The following is a 14,654-nucleotide window of genomic DNA, read 5'->3' as shown; positions in this document are numbered from 1 at the left end:
ATTAAAGGTCAAAAACAAAAATAGAGCTCTAATTTGACCGCTTCAATCAAAGTACATAAACCTACGGTGTCAGGAAAAAAGAACCAGCCATTTATCTATCGTAATTTAAGAACAAATTATTTTGTTCAGTGACGGCCTAGGAACAGTGGATTAACTGCCTTGTTCAGGGGCAGAACGACAGGTTTGTACCTTGTCAGCTCAGGGATTTGAACATGCAACCTTGCGGTTACTAGTACAATGCTCTAACAACTAGGCTACCCTCTCACCCCTTTCTCTGGTGATGTAGATGTTAATCCAGACCTTGCAGTGCCTAGCTAAATCCTACTCCCCAGGTCCTCTCATTTGTTGACTTCTGTAACCGTAAAAGCCTTGGTTTCATGTATGTTAACATTAGAAGCCTCCTCCCTAAGTATGTTTTATTCACTGCTTTAGCACACTCTGCCAACCCGGATGTCCTAACCATGTCTGAATCCTGGTTTAGGAAGACCACCAAATACCATGAAATGTCCATCCTAACTATAACATTTTCTGACAAGATAGTCCTGCCAAAGGGGGCGGTGTTGCAATCTACGGCCCCCCATCTATCTTCAGAGCTCGTGCTGCTAGGTGACCTAAACTGGGACATGCCCGGCCATCCTACAATCTAAGCTTGATGCCTTCAATCTCACACAAATTATCAATGAACCCACCAGGTACAACCCCAAATCCGTAAATACGGGCACCCTCATAGATATCATCCTAACTAACTTGCCCTCCTAATATATCTCTGCTGTTTTCACTGCCTCATTGCCTGCATCCGTAATGGGTCTGTGGTCAAATGACAAGCCCTTATCACTGTAAAACGCTCCCTAAAACACTTTCAGAGAGCAGACCTTTCTAATCGACCTGGCCCGGGTATCCTGGAAGGATATTGACCTCATCCCGTCAGTAGAGGATGCCTGATTATTCTTTAAAAGTGCCTTCCTCACATCTTAAATAAGCATGCCCCATTACACATTTTTAGAACCAGGAACAGATATAGCCCTTAGTTCTCTCCAGACTTGACTGCCCTTGACCAGTACAAAATCATCCTGTGGCATTCTGCATTAGCATTAGCATCGAATAGCCCCTATGATATGCAACTTTTCAGGGAAGTTAGGAACCAATATACACAGGCAGTTAGGAAAGCAAAGGCTAGCTTTTTCAAGCAGAAATTTGCATCCTGTAGCACAAACTCAAAAAAGTTGTGGAACACTGTAAAGTCTATGGAGAATAAGAACACTTCCTCCCAGCTGCCCACTGCACTGAGGCTAGAAAACACTGTCACCACAGATAAGTCTACTATAATTGAGAATTTAAATTTTTCGACGGCTGGCCATGCTTTCCACCTGGCTACCCCTACCTCGATCAACAGCCCTCCACCCCCCACAGCAACTCGCCCAAGCCTCCCCCATTTCTCCTTCACCCAAATCCAGATAGCTGATGTTCTGAAAGAGCTGCAAAATCTGGACCTCTACAAATCAGCCGGGCTAGAAAATCTGGACCCTCTCTTTCTAAAATTCTGCTGAAATTGTTGCAACCCTATTGCTAGCCTGTTCAACCTCTTTCGTATTGTCTGAGATTCCCAAAGATTGGAAAGCTGCTGTGATTACCCCCCTCTTCAAAGCTGGAGACACTCTAGACACAAACTGATACAGACCTATATCTATCCTACCCTGCCTTTCTAAGGTCTTCGAAAGCCACAGATTACTGATCATTTCATACCTTCTCCACTATGCAATCTGGTTTCCGAGCTTGTCATGGGTGCACGCTCAAGGTCTTAAATGATATCATAACCGCCATCGATAAGAGACATTACTGTGCAGCCGTTTTTTCATCGACCTGGCCAAGGCTTTTGACTCTGTCAATCATCACATTTTTATCGGCAGACTGAACAGCCTTAGTTTCTCAAATGTTTGCCTTGCCTGGTTCACCAACTACTTCTCTGATAGAGTTCAGTGTGTCAAATCGGAGTCTCTGAGGGGGTGCCACAGGGTTAAATTCTCGGGCCGACTCCCTTGTCTGTATACATCAATGATGTCGCACTTGCTTCTGGTGATTCTCTGATCCACCTCTACGCAGACAACAACATTCTGTATACCTCTGGCCCTTCTTTGGACACTGTGTTAACTAACCTCCAGACAAGCTTCAATGCCATACAACTCTCCTTCCGTGGCCTCCAACTTCTCTTAAATGCAAGTAAAACTAAATGCATGCTCTTCAACCGATCGCTGCCCGCCCGTCCAGCATCACTACTCTGGACGGTTCTGACTTAGAATATGTGGAAAACTACAAATAGCTAGGTGTCTGGTTACACTGTAAAACCTCCTTCCAGACTAACATCAAGCATCTCCAATCTAAAAATACATCTAGAATCGGCTTCCTTTTTGCAACAAAGCATCCTTCACTCATGCTGCCAAACATACCCTCGTAAAACTGACCATCCTACCGATCCTCGACTTCAGCGATGTCATTTACAAAATAGCCTCCAACACTCTACTCAACAAATTGGATGCAGTCTATCACAGTGCCATCCATTTTGTTACCAAAGCCCCATATACTACCCACCACTGCGACCTGTACGCTCTCGTTGGCTGGCCCTCGCTTCATACTCGTTGCCAAACCCACTGGCTCCGAGTCATCTACAAGTCTCTGCTAGGTAAAGCACCGCCTTATCTCAGCTCACTGGTCAACATAGCAGCACCCACCTGTAGCATGCCCTCCAGCAGGTATCCCACTGGTCACCCTCAAATCCAATTCCTCTTTTGGCCACCTTTCCTTCCAGTTCACTGCTGCCAATGACTGGAACTATGTGAAAATCACTGAAGCTGGGGACTCATATCTCCATCACTAACTTTAAGCACCAGCTGTCAGAGCAGCTCACAGATCACTGAGGAGGACATCAACAAGACCATACAGATGGCCCAGTGGGAGGAGGACATCAACAAGCCCTTAGAGATGTTCTAGTGGGAGGAGGACGTCAACAAGCCCGTAGAGATGGTCCAGTGGGTGGAGGACAGCAACAAGCCAATAGAGATGGTCCAGTGGGTGGAGGACATCAACAAGCCCAAAGAGATGGCCCAGTGGGAGGAGGACATCAACAAGCCCTCAGAGATGTTCCAGTGGGAAAACGACATCAACAATATCATAGAGATGGTCCAGTGGGTGGAGGACATCAACAAGCCCATAGAGATGGCCCAGTGGGAGGGGGACATCAACAATCCCAAAGTGATGTTGCAGTGGGAGGAGGACATCAAAAAGCCCATAGAGATGGTCCAGTGGGAGGAGGATATCAACAAGCCCATAGAGATGGTCCACTGGGAGGAGGACATCAACAAGCCCTTAGAGATGTTCCAATGGGAGGAAGACGTCAACAAGCCCGTAGAGATGGTCCAGTGGGAGGAGGACCACCAAGCCCATAGAGATGGTCCAGTGGGAGGAGGACATCAACAAGCCCATAGAGATGGTCCAGTGGGAGGACATGAACAAGCCCATGAAGATGGTCCAGTGGGAGGAGGACCACCAAGCCATTAGAGATGGTCCAGTGGGGGGAGGACCACCAAGCCCATAGAGATGGTCCAGTGGGAGGAGGACATCAACAAGCCCATAGAGATGGCCCAGTGGGAGGAGGACATCAACAAGCCCTTAGAGATGTTCCAGTGGGAGGAGGACATCAACAAGACCACAGAGATGGCCCAGTGGGAGGAGGACATCAACAAGCCCTTAGAGATATTCTAGTGGGAGGAGGACGTCACCAAGCCCGTAGAGATGGTCCAGTGGGTGGAGGACATCAACAAGCCAATAGAGATGGTCCAGTGGGTGAAGGACATCAACAAGCCCAAAGAGATGGCCCAGTGGGAGGAGGACATCAACAAGACCTTAGAGATGTTCCAGTGGGAAAAGGACATCAACAAGAACATAGAGATGGTCCAGTGGGTGGAGGACATCAACAAGCCCATAGAGATGGCCCAGTGGGAGGGGGACATAAACAAGCCCAAAGTGATGTTGCAGTGGGAGGAGGACATCAAAAAGCCCATAGAGATGGTCCAGTGGGAGGAGGACATCAACAAGCCCATAGAGATGGCCCAGTGGGAGGAGGACATCAACAAGCCCTTAGAGATGTTCTAGTGGGAGGAGGACGTCAACAAGCCTGTAGAGATGGTCCAGTGGGTGGAGGACATCAACAAGCCAATAGAGATTGTCCAGTGGGAGGAGGACATCAACAAGCCCATATAGATGGCCAAGTGGGAGGAGGACATCAACAAGCCCAAAGTGATGTTGCAGTGGGAGGAGGACATCAAAAAGCCATAGAGATGGTCCACTGGGAGGAGGACATCAACAAGCCCTTAGAGATGTTCCAATGGGAGGAAGACGTCAACAAGCCCGTAGAGATGGTCCAGTGGGAGGAGGACATCAACAAGCCCAAAGAGATGTTCCAGTGGGAGGAGGACATCAACAAGACCATACAGATGGCCCAGTGGGAGGAGGACATCAACAAGCCCTTAGAGATGTTCTAGTGGGACGAGGACGTCAACAAGCCCGTAGAGATGGTCCAGTGGGTGGAGGACAGCAACAAGCCAATAGAGATGGTCCAGTGGGTGGAGGACATCAACAAGCCCAAAGAGATGGCCCAGTGGGAGGAGGACATCAACAAGCCCTCAGAGATGTTCCAGTGGGAAAAGGACATCAACAATACCATCGAGATGGTCCAGTGGGTGGAGGACATCAACAAGCCCATAGAGATGGCTCAGTGGGAGGGGGACATCAACAATCCCAAAGTGATGTTGCAGTGGGAGGAGGACATCAAAAAGCCCATAGAGATGGTCCAGTGGGAGGAGGATATCAACAAGCCCATAGAGATGGTCCACTGGGAGGAGGACATCAACAAGCCCTTAGAGATGTTCCAATGGGAGGAAGACGTCAACAAGCCCGTAGAGATGGTCCAGTGGGAGGAGGACCACCAAGCCCATAGAGATGGTCCAGTGGGAGGAGGACATCAACAAGCCCATAGAGATGGTCCAGTGGGAGGAGGACATGAACAAGCCCATGAATATGGTCCAGTGGGAGGAGGACCACCAAGCCATTAGAGATGGTCCAGTGGGGGGAGGACCACCAAGCCCATAGAGATGGTCCAGTGGGAGGAGGACATCAACAAGCCCATAGAGATGGCCCAGTGGGAGGAGGACATCAACAAGCCCTTAGAGATGTTCCAGTGGGAGGAGGACATCAACAAGACCATAGAGATGGCCAAGTGGGAGGAGGACATCAACAAGCCCTTAGAGATATTCTAGTGGGAGGAGGACGTCAACAAGCCCGTAGAGATGGTCCAGTGGGTGGAGGACATCAACAAGCCAATAGAGATGGTCCAGTGGGTGGAGGACATCAACAAGCCCAAAGAGATGGCCCAGTGGGAGGAGGACATCAACAAGACCTTAGAGATGTTCCAGAGGGAAAAGGACATCAACAAGACCATAGAGATTGTCCAGTGGGTGGAGGACATCAACAAGCCCATAGAGATGGCCCAGTGGGAGGAGGACATCAACAAGCCCAAAGTGATGTTGCAGTGGGAGGAGGACATCAACAAGCCCTTAGAGATGTTCCAGTGGGAGGAGGACATCAACAAGACCATAGAGATGGCCCAGTGGGAGGAGGACATCAACAAGCCCTTAGAGATATTCTAGTGGGAGGAGGACGTCAACAAGCCCGTAGAGATGGTCCAGTGGGTGGAGGACATCAAAAAGCCCATAGAGATGGTCCAGTGGGAGGAGGATATCAACAAGCCCATAGAGATGGTCCACTGGGAGGAGGACATCAACAAGCCCTTAGAGATGTTCCAATGGGAGGAAGACGTCAACAAGCCCGTAGAGATGGTCCAGTGGGAGGAGGACCACCAAGCCCATAGAGATGGTCCAGTGGGAGGAGGACATCAACAAGCCCATAGAGATGGTCCAGTGGGAGGAGGACATCAAAAAGCCCATAGAGATGGTTCAGTGCGAGGAGGACATCAACAAGCCCATAGAGATGGCCAATTGGGAGGAGGACATCAACAAGCCCTTAGAGATGTTCCAGTGGGAAGAGGACGTCAACAAACCCATAGAGATGGTCCAGTGGGAGTAGGACCACCAAGCCCATAGAGATGGTCCAGTGGGAGGAGGACCACCAAGCCCGTAGAGATGGTCCAGTGGGAGGAGGACATCAACAAGCCCATAGAGATGGTCAGGTGGGAGGAGGACATCAAAAGCCCATAGAGATGGCCCAGTGGGAGGAGGACATCAACAAGCCCAAAGTGATTTTGCAGTGGGAGGAGGACATCAAAAAGCCCATAGAGATGGTCCAGTGGGAATGAGGACATCAACAAGCCCATAGAGATGGTCCAGGAGGAGGAGGACATCAACAAGCCCAAAGTGATGTTGCAGTGGGAGGAGGACATCAACAAGCCCATAGAGATGGTCCAGTGGGAGGAGGACATCAACAAGCCCATAGAGATGGTCCAGAGGGAGGAGGACATCAACAAGCCCATAGAGATGGTCTAGTGGGTGGAGGACATCAACAAGCCCATAGAGATGGTCCAGAGGGAGGAGGACATCAACAAGCCCATAGAGTTGGCCTAGTGGGAGGAGGGCATCAACAAGCCCATAAAGATGGTCCAGTGGGAGGAGGACATCAACAAGCCCTTAGAGATGTTCCAGTGGGAGGACGACGTCAACAAGCCTGTAGAGATGGCCCAGTGGGAGGAGGACATCAACAAGCCCATAGAGATGGTCCAGTGGGAGGAGGACATCAACAGGCCCATAGAGATGGTCCAGTGGGAGGAGGATATCAACAAGCCCTTAGAGATGTTCCAGTGGGAGGAGGACGTCAACAAGCCCGTTGATACTGTCCAGTGGGAGGAGGACCACCAAACCCATAGAGATGGTCCAGTGGGAGGAGGACATCAACAAGCCCATAGAGATGGTCCAGTGGGAGGACATCAACAAGCCCTTAGAGATGTTCCAGTGGGAGGAGGACGTCAACAAACCCATATAGATGGTCCAGTGGAAGGAGGACCACCAAGACCATAGAGATGGTCCAGTGGGAGGAGGACCACCAAGCCCGTAGAGATGGTCCAGTGGGAGGAGGACATCAACGAGCACATAGAGATGGTCCAGTGGGTGGAGGACATCAACAAGCCCAAAGAGATTGTCCAGTGGGAGGAGGACATCAACAAGCCCTTAGAGATGTTCCAGTGTGAAAAGGACATCAACAAGACCATAGAGATGGTCCAGTGGGTGGAGGACATCAACAAGCCTATAGAGATGTTCCAGTGGGAGGAGGACATCAACAAGACCATACAGATGGCCCAGTGGGAGGAGGACATCAACAAGCCCTTAGAGATGTTCTAGTGGGAGGAGGACGTCAACAAGCCCGTAGAGATGGTCCAGTGGGTGGAGTACAGCAACAAGCCAATAGAGATGGTCCAGTGGGTGGAGGACATCAACAAGCCCAAAGAGATGGCCCAGTGGGAGGAGGACATCAACAAGCCCTTAGAGATGTTCCAGTGGGAAAAGGACATCAACAAGACCATAGAAATGGTCCAGTGGGTGGAGGACATCAACAAGCCCATAGAGATGGCCCAGTGGGAGGGGGACATCAACAATCCCAAAGTGATGTTGCAGTGGGAGGAGGACATCAAAAAGCCCATAGAGATGGTCCAGTGGGAGGAGGACATCAACAAGCCCATAGAGATGGCCCAGTGGGAGGAGGACATCAACAAGCCCAAAGTGATGTTGCAGTGGGAGGAGGACATCAAAAAGCCCATAGAGATGGCCCAGTGGGAGGAGGATATCAACAAGCCCATAGAGATGGTCCAGTGGGAGGAGGACCACCAAGCCCATAGAGATGATCCAGTGGGAGGAGGATATCAACAAGCCCATAGAGATGGTCCAGTGGGAGGAGGACATCAAAAAGCCCATAGAGATGGTTCAGTGGGAGGAGGACATCAACAAGCCCATAGAGATGGTCCAGTGGGAGGAGGACATCAACAAGCCCTTAGAGATGTTCCAGTGGGAGGAGGACGTCAACCAACCCATATAGATGGTCAAGTGGGAGGAGGACCACCAAGCCCATAGAGATGGTCCAGTGGGAGGAGGACCACCAAGCCCGTAGAGATGGTCCAGTGGGAGGAGGACATCAACAAGCCCATAGAGATGGTCCAGTGGGAGGAGGACATCAACAAACCCTTAGAGATGTTCCAGTGGGAGGAGGACGTCAACAAGCCCGTAGAGATTGTCCAGTGGGAGGAGGACCACCAAGCCCATAGAGATGGTCCAGTGGGAGGATGGACATCAACAAGCCCATAGAGATGGTCCAGTGGGAGGAGGACATCAACAAGCCCATAGAGATGGTCCAGTGGGAGGAGGACATCAACAAGCCTATAGAGATGGTCCAGTGGGAGGAGGACATCAACAAGACAATAGAGATTGTCCAGTGGGACGAGGACATCAAAAAGCCCATATAGATGGCCAAGTGGGAGGAGGACATCAACAAGCCCAAAGTGATGTTGCAGTGGGAGGAGGACATCAAAAAGCCCATAGAGATTGTCCACTGGGAGGAGGACATCAACAAGCCCTTAGAGATGTTCCAATGGGAGGAAGACGTCAACAAGCCCGTAGAGATGGTCCAGTGGGAGGAGGACATCAACAAGCCCAAAGAGATGTTCCAGTGGGAGGAGGACATCAACAAGACCATACAGATGGCCCAGTGGGAGGAGGACATCAACAAGCCCTTAGAGATGTTCTAGTGGGACGAGGACGCCAACAAGCCCGTAGAGATGGTCCAGTGGGTGGAGGACAGCAACAAGCCAATAGAGATGGTCCAGTGGGTGGAGGACATCAACAAGCCCTCAGAGATGTTCCAGTGGGAAAAGGACATCAACAATACCATAGAGATGGTCCAGTGGGTGGAGGACATCAACATGCCCATAGAGATGGCCCAGTGGGAGGGGGACATCAACAATCCCAAAGTGATGTTGCGGTGGGAGGAGGACATCAAAAAGCCCATAGAGATGGTCCAGTGGGAGGAGGATATCAACAAGCCCATAGAGATGGTCCACTGGGAGGAGGACATCAACAAGCCCTTAGAGATGTTCCAATGGGAGGAAGACGTCAACAAGCCCGTAGAGATGGTCCAGTGGGAGGAGGACCACCAAGCCCATAGAGATGGTCCAGTGGGAGGAGGACATCAACAAGCCCATAGAGATGGTCCAGTGGGAGGAGGACATGAACAAGCCCATGAATATGGTCCAGTGGGAGGAGGACCACCAAGCCATTAGAGATGGTCCAGTGGGGGGAGGACCACCAAGCCCATAGAGATGGTCCAGTGGGTGGAGGACATCAAAAAGCCCATAGAGATGGTCCAGTGGGAGGAGGATATCAACAAGCCCATAGAGATGGTCCACTGGGAGGAGGACATCAACAAGCCCTTAGAGATGTTCCAATGGGAGGAAGACGTCAACAAGCCCGTAGAGATGGTCCAGTGGGAGGAGGACCACCAAGCCCATAGAGATGGTCCAGTGGGAGGAGGACATCAACAAGCCCATAGAGATGGTCCAGTGGGAGGAGGACATCAAAAAGCCCATAGAGATGGTTCAGTGCGAGGAGGACATCAACAAGCCCATAGAGATGGCCAATTGGGAGGAGGACATCAACAAGCCCTTAGAGATGTTCCAATGGGAGGAAGACGTCAACAAGCCCGTAGAGATGGTCCAGTGGGAGGAGGACCACCAAGCCCATAGAGATGGTCCAGTGGGAGGAGGACATCAACAAGCCCATAGAGATGGTCCAGTGGGAGGAGGACATCAAAAAGCCCATAGAGATGGTTCAGTGCGAGGAGGACATCAACAAGCCCATAGAGATGGCCAATTGGGAGGAGGACATCAACAAGCCCTTAGAGATGTTCCAGTGGGAAGAGGACGTCAACAAACCCATAGAGATGGTCCAGTGGGAGTAGGACCACCAAGCCCATAGAGATGGTCCAGTGGGAGGAGGACCACCAAGCCCGTAGAGATGGTCCAGTGGGAGGAGGACATCAACAAGCCCATAGAGATGGTCAGGTGGGAGGAGGACATCAAAAGCCCATAGAGATGGCCCAGTGGGAGGAGGACATCAACAAGCCCAAAGAGATGTTCCAGTGGGAGGAGGACATCAACAAGACCATACAGATGGCCCAGTGGGAGGAGGACATCAACAAGCCCTTAGAGATGTTCTAGTGGGACGAGGACGCCAACAAGCCCGTAGAGATGGTCCAGTGGGTGGAGGACAGCAACAAGCCAATAGAGATGGTCCAGTGGGTGGAGGACATCAACAAGCCCTCAGAGATGTTCCAGTGGGAAAAGGACATCAACAATACCATAGAGATGGTCCAGTGGGTGGAGGACATCAACATGCCCATAGAGATGGCCCAGTGGGAGGGGGACATCAACAATCCCAAAGTGATGTTGCGGTGGGAGGAGGACATCAAAAAGCCCATAGAGATGGTCCAGTGGGAGGAGGATATCAACAAGCCCATAGAGATGGTCCACTGGGAGGAGGACATCAACAAGCCCTTAGAGATGTTCCAATGGGAGGAAGACGTCAACAAGCCCGTAGAGATGGTCCAGTGGGAGGAGGACCACCAAGCCCATAGAGATGGTCCAGTGGGAGGAGGACATCAACAAGCCCATAGAGATGGTCCAGTGGGAGGAGGACATGAACAAGCCCATGAATATGGTCCAGTGGGAGGAGGACCACCAAGCCATTAGAGATGGTCCAGTGGGGGGAGGACCACCAAGCCCATAGAGATGGTCCAGTGGGTGGAGGACATCAAAAAGCCCATAGAGATGGTCCAGTGGGAGGAGGATATCAACAAGCCCATAGAGATGGTCCACTGGGAGGAGGACATCAACAAGCCCTTAGAGATGTTCCAATGGGAGGAAGACGTCAACAAGCCCGTAGAGATGGTCCAGTGGGAGGAGGACCACCAAGCCCATAGAGATGGTCCAGTGGGAGGAGGACATCAACAAGCCCATAGAGATGGTCCAGTGGGAGGAGGACATCAAAAAGCCCATAGAGATGGTTCAGTGCGAGGAGGACATCAACAAGCCCATAGAGATGGCCAATTGGGAGGAGGACATCAACAAGCCCTTAGAGATGTTCCAGTGGGAAGAGGACGTCAACAAACCCATAGAGATGGTCCAGTGGGAGTAGGACCACCAAGCCCATAGAGATGGTCCAGTGGGAGGAGGACCACCAAGCCCGTAGAGATGGTCCAGTGGGAGGAGGACATCAACAAGCCCATAGAGATGGTCAGGTGGGAGGAAGACATCAAAAGCCCATAGAGATGGCCCAGTGGGAGGAGGACATCAACAAGCCCAAAGTGATTTTGCAGTGGGAGGAGGACATCAAAAAGCCCATAGAGATGGTCCAGTGGGAATGAGGACATCAACAAGCCCATAGAGATGGTCCAGGAGGAGGAGGACATCAACAAGCCCAAAGTGATGTTGCAGTGGGAGGAGGACATCAACAAGCCCATAGAGATGGTCCAGTGGGAGGAGGACATCAACAAGCCCATAGAGATGGTCCAGAGGGAGGAGGACATCAACAAGCCCATAGAGATGGTCTAGTGGGTGGAGGACATCAACAAGCCCATAGAGATGGTCCAGAGGGAGGAGGACATCAACAAGCCCATAGAGTTGGCCTAGTGGGAGGAGGGCATCAACAAGCCCATAAAGATGGTCCAGTGGGAGGAGGACATCAACAAGCCCTTAGAGATGTTCCAGTGGGAGGACGACGTCAACAAGCCTGTAGAGATGGCCCAGTGGGAGGAGGACATCAACAAGCCCATAGAGATGGTCCAGTGGGAGGAGGACATCAACAGGCCCATAGAGATGGTCCAGTGGGAGGAGGATATCAACAAGCCCTTAGAGATGTTCCAGTGGGAGGAGGACGTCAACAAGCCCGTTGATACTGTCCAGTGGGAGGAGGACCACCAAACCCATAGAGATGGTCCAGTGGGAGGAGGACATCAACAAGCCCATAGAGATGGTCCAGTGGGAGGACATCAACAAGCCCTTAGAGATGTTCCAGTGGGAGGAGGACGTCAACAAACCCATATAGATGGTCCAGTGGAAGGAGGACCACCAAGACCATAGAGATGGTCCAGTGGGAGGAGGACCACCAAGCCCGTAGAGATGGTCCAGTGGGAGGAGGACATCAACGAGCACATAGAGATGGTCCAGTGGGTGGAGGACATCAACAAGCCCAAAGAGATTGTCCAGTGGGAGGAGGACATCAACAAGCCCTTAGAGATGTTCCAGTGTGAAAAGGACATCAACAAGACCATAGAGATGGTCCAGTGGGTGGAGGACATCAACAAGCCTATAGAGATGTTCCAGTGGGAGGAGGACATCAACAAGACCATACAGATGGCCCAGTGGGAGGAGGACATCAACAAGCCCTTAGAGATGTTCTAGTGGGAGGAGGACGTCAACAAGCCCGTAGAGATGGTCCAGTGGGTGGAGGACAGCAACAAGCCAATAGAGATGGTCCAGTGGGTGGAGGACATCAACAAGCCCAAAGAGATGGCCCAGTGGGAGGAGGACATCAACAAGCCCTTAGAGATGTTCCAGTGGGAAAAGGACATCAACAAGACCATAGAAATGGTCCAGTGGGTGGAGGACATCAACAAGCCCATAGAGATGGCCCAGTGGGAGGGGGACATCAACAATCCCAAAGTGATGTTGCAGTGGGAGGAGGACATCAAAAAGCCCATAGAGATGGTCCAGTGGGAGGAGGACATCAACAAGCCCATAGAGATGGCCCAGTGGGAGGAGGACATCAACAAGCCCAAAGTGATGTTGCAGTGGGAGGAGGACATCAAAAAGCCCATAGAGATGGCCCAGTGGGAGGAGGATATCAACAAGCCCATAGAGATGGTCCAGTGGGAGGAGGACCACCAAGCCCATAGAGATGATCCAGTGGGAGGAGGATATCAACAAGCCCATAGAGATGGTCCAGTGGGAGGAGGACATCAAAAAGCCCATAGAGATGGTTCAGTGGGAGGAGGACATCAACAAGCCCATAGAGATGGTCCAGTGGGAGGAGGACATCAACAAGCCCTTAGAGATGTTCCAGTGGGAGGAGGACGTCAACCAACCCATATAGATGGTCAAGTGGGAGGAGGACCACCAAGCCCATAGAGATGGTCCAGTGGGAGGAGGACCACCAAGCCCGTAGAGATGGTCCAGTGGGAGGAGGACATCAACAAGCCCATAGAGATGGTCCAGTGGGAGGAGGACATCAACAAACCCTTAGAGATGTTCCAGTGGGAGGAGGACGTCAACAAGCCCGTAGAGATTGTCCAGTGGGAGGAGGACCACCAAGCCCATAGAGATGGTCCAGTGGGAGGATGGACATCAACAAGCCCATAGAGATGGTCCAGTGGGAGGAGGACATCAACAAGCCCATAGAGATGGTCCAGTGGGAGGAGGACATCAACAAGCCTATAGAGATGGTCCAGTGGGAGGAGGACATCAACAAGACAATAGAGATTGTCCAGTGGGACGAGGACATCAAAAAGCCCATATAGATGGCCAAGTGGGAGGAGGACATCAACAAGCCCAAAGTGATGTTGCAGTGGGAGGAGGACATCAAAAAGCCCATAGAGATTGTCCACTGGGAGGAGGACATCAACAAGCCCTTAGAGATGTTCCAATGGGAGGAAGACGTCAACAAGCCCGTAGAGATGGTCCAGTGGGAGGAGGACATCAACAAGCCCAAAGAGATGTTCCAGTGGGAGGAGGACATCAACAAGACCATACAGATGGCCCAGTGGGAGGAGGACATCAACAAGCCCTTAGAGATGTTCTAGTGGGACGAGGACGCCAACAAGCCCGTAGAGATGGTCCAGTGGGTGGAGGACAGCAACAAGCCAATAGAGATGGTCCAGTGGGTGGAGGACATCAACAAGCCCTCAGAGATGTTCCAGTGGGAAAAGGACATCAACAATACCATAGAGATGGTCCAGTGGGTGGAGGACATCAACAAGCCCATAGAGATGGCCCAGTGGGAGGGGGACATCAACAATCCCAAAGTGATGTTGCGGTGGGAGGAGGACATCAAAAAGCCCATAGAGATGGTCCAGTGGGAGGAGGATATCAACAAGCCCATAGAGATGGTCCACTGGGAGGAGGACATCAACAAGCCCTTAGAGATGTTCCAATGGGAGGAAGACGTCAACAAGCCCGTAGAGATGGTCCAGTGGGAGGAGGACCACCAAGCCCATAGAGATGGTCCAGTGGGAGGAGGACATCAACAAGCCCATAGAGATGGTCCAGTGGGAGGAGGACATGAACAAGCCCATGAATATGGTCCAGTGGGAGGAGGACCACCAAGCCATTAGAGATGGTCCAGTGGGGGGAGGACCACCAAGCCCATAGAGATGGTCCAGTGGGAGGAGGACATCAACAAGCCAATAGAGATGGTCCAGTGGGTGGAGGACATCAACAAGCCCTCAGAGATGTTCCAGTGGGAAAAGGACATCAACAATACCATAGAGATGGTCCAGTGGGTGGAGGACATCAACAAGCCCATAGAGATGGCCCAGTGGGAGGGGGACATCAA

Source organism: Oncorhynchus clarkii, chromosome 28, assembly GCF_045791955.1.
Source record: "Oncorhynchus clarkii lewisi isolate Uvic-CL-2024 chromosome 28, UVic_Ocla_1.0, whole genome shotgun sequence".
NCBI classification, from domain to species: domain Eukaryota; kingdom Metazoa; phylum Chordata; class Actinopteri; order Salmoniformes; family Salmonidae; genus Oncorhynchus; species Oncorhynchus clarkii.
Note: the sequence above shows the minus strand (reverse complement) of the source record.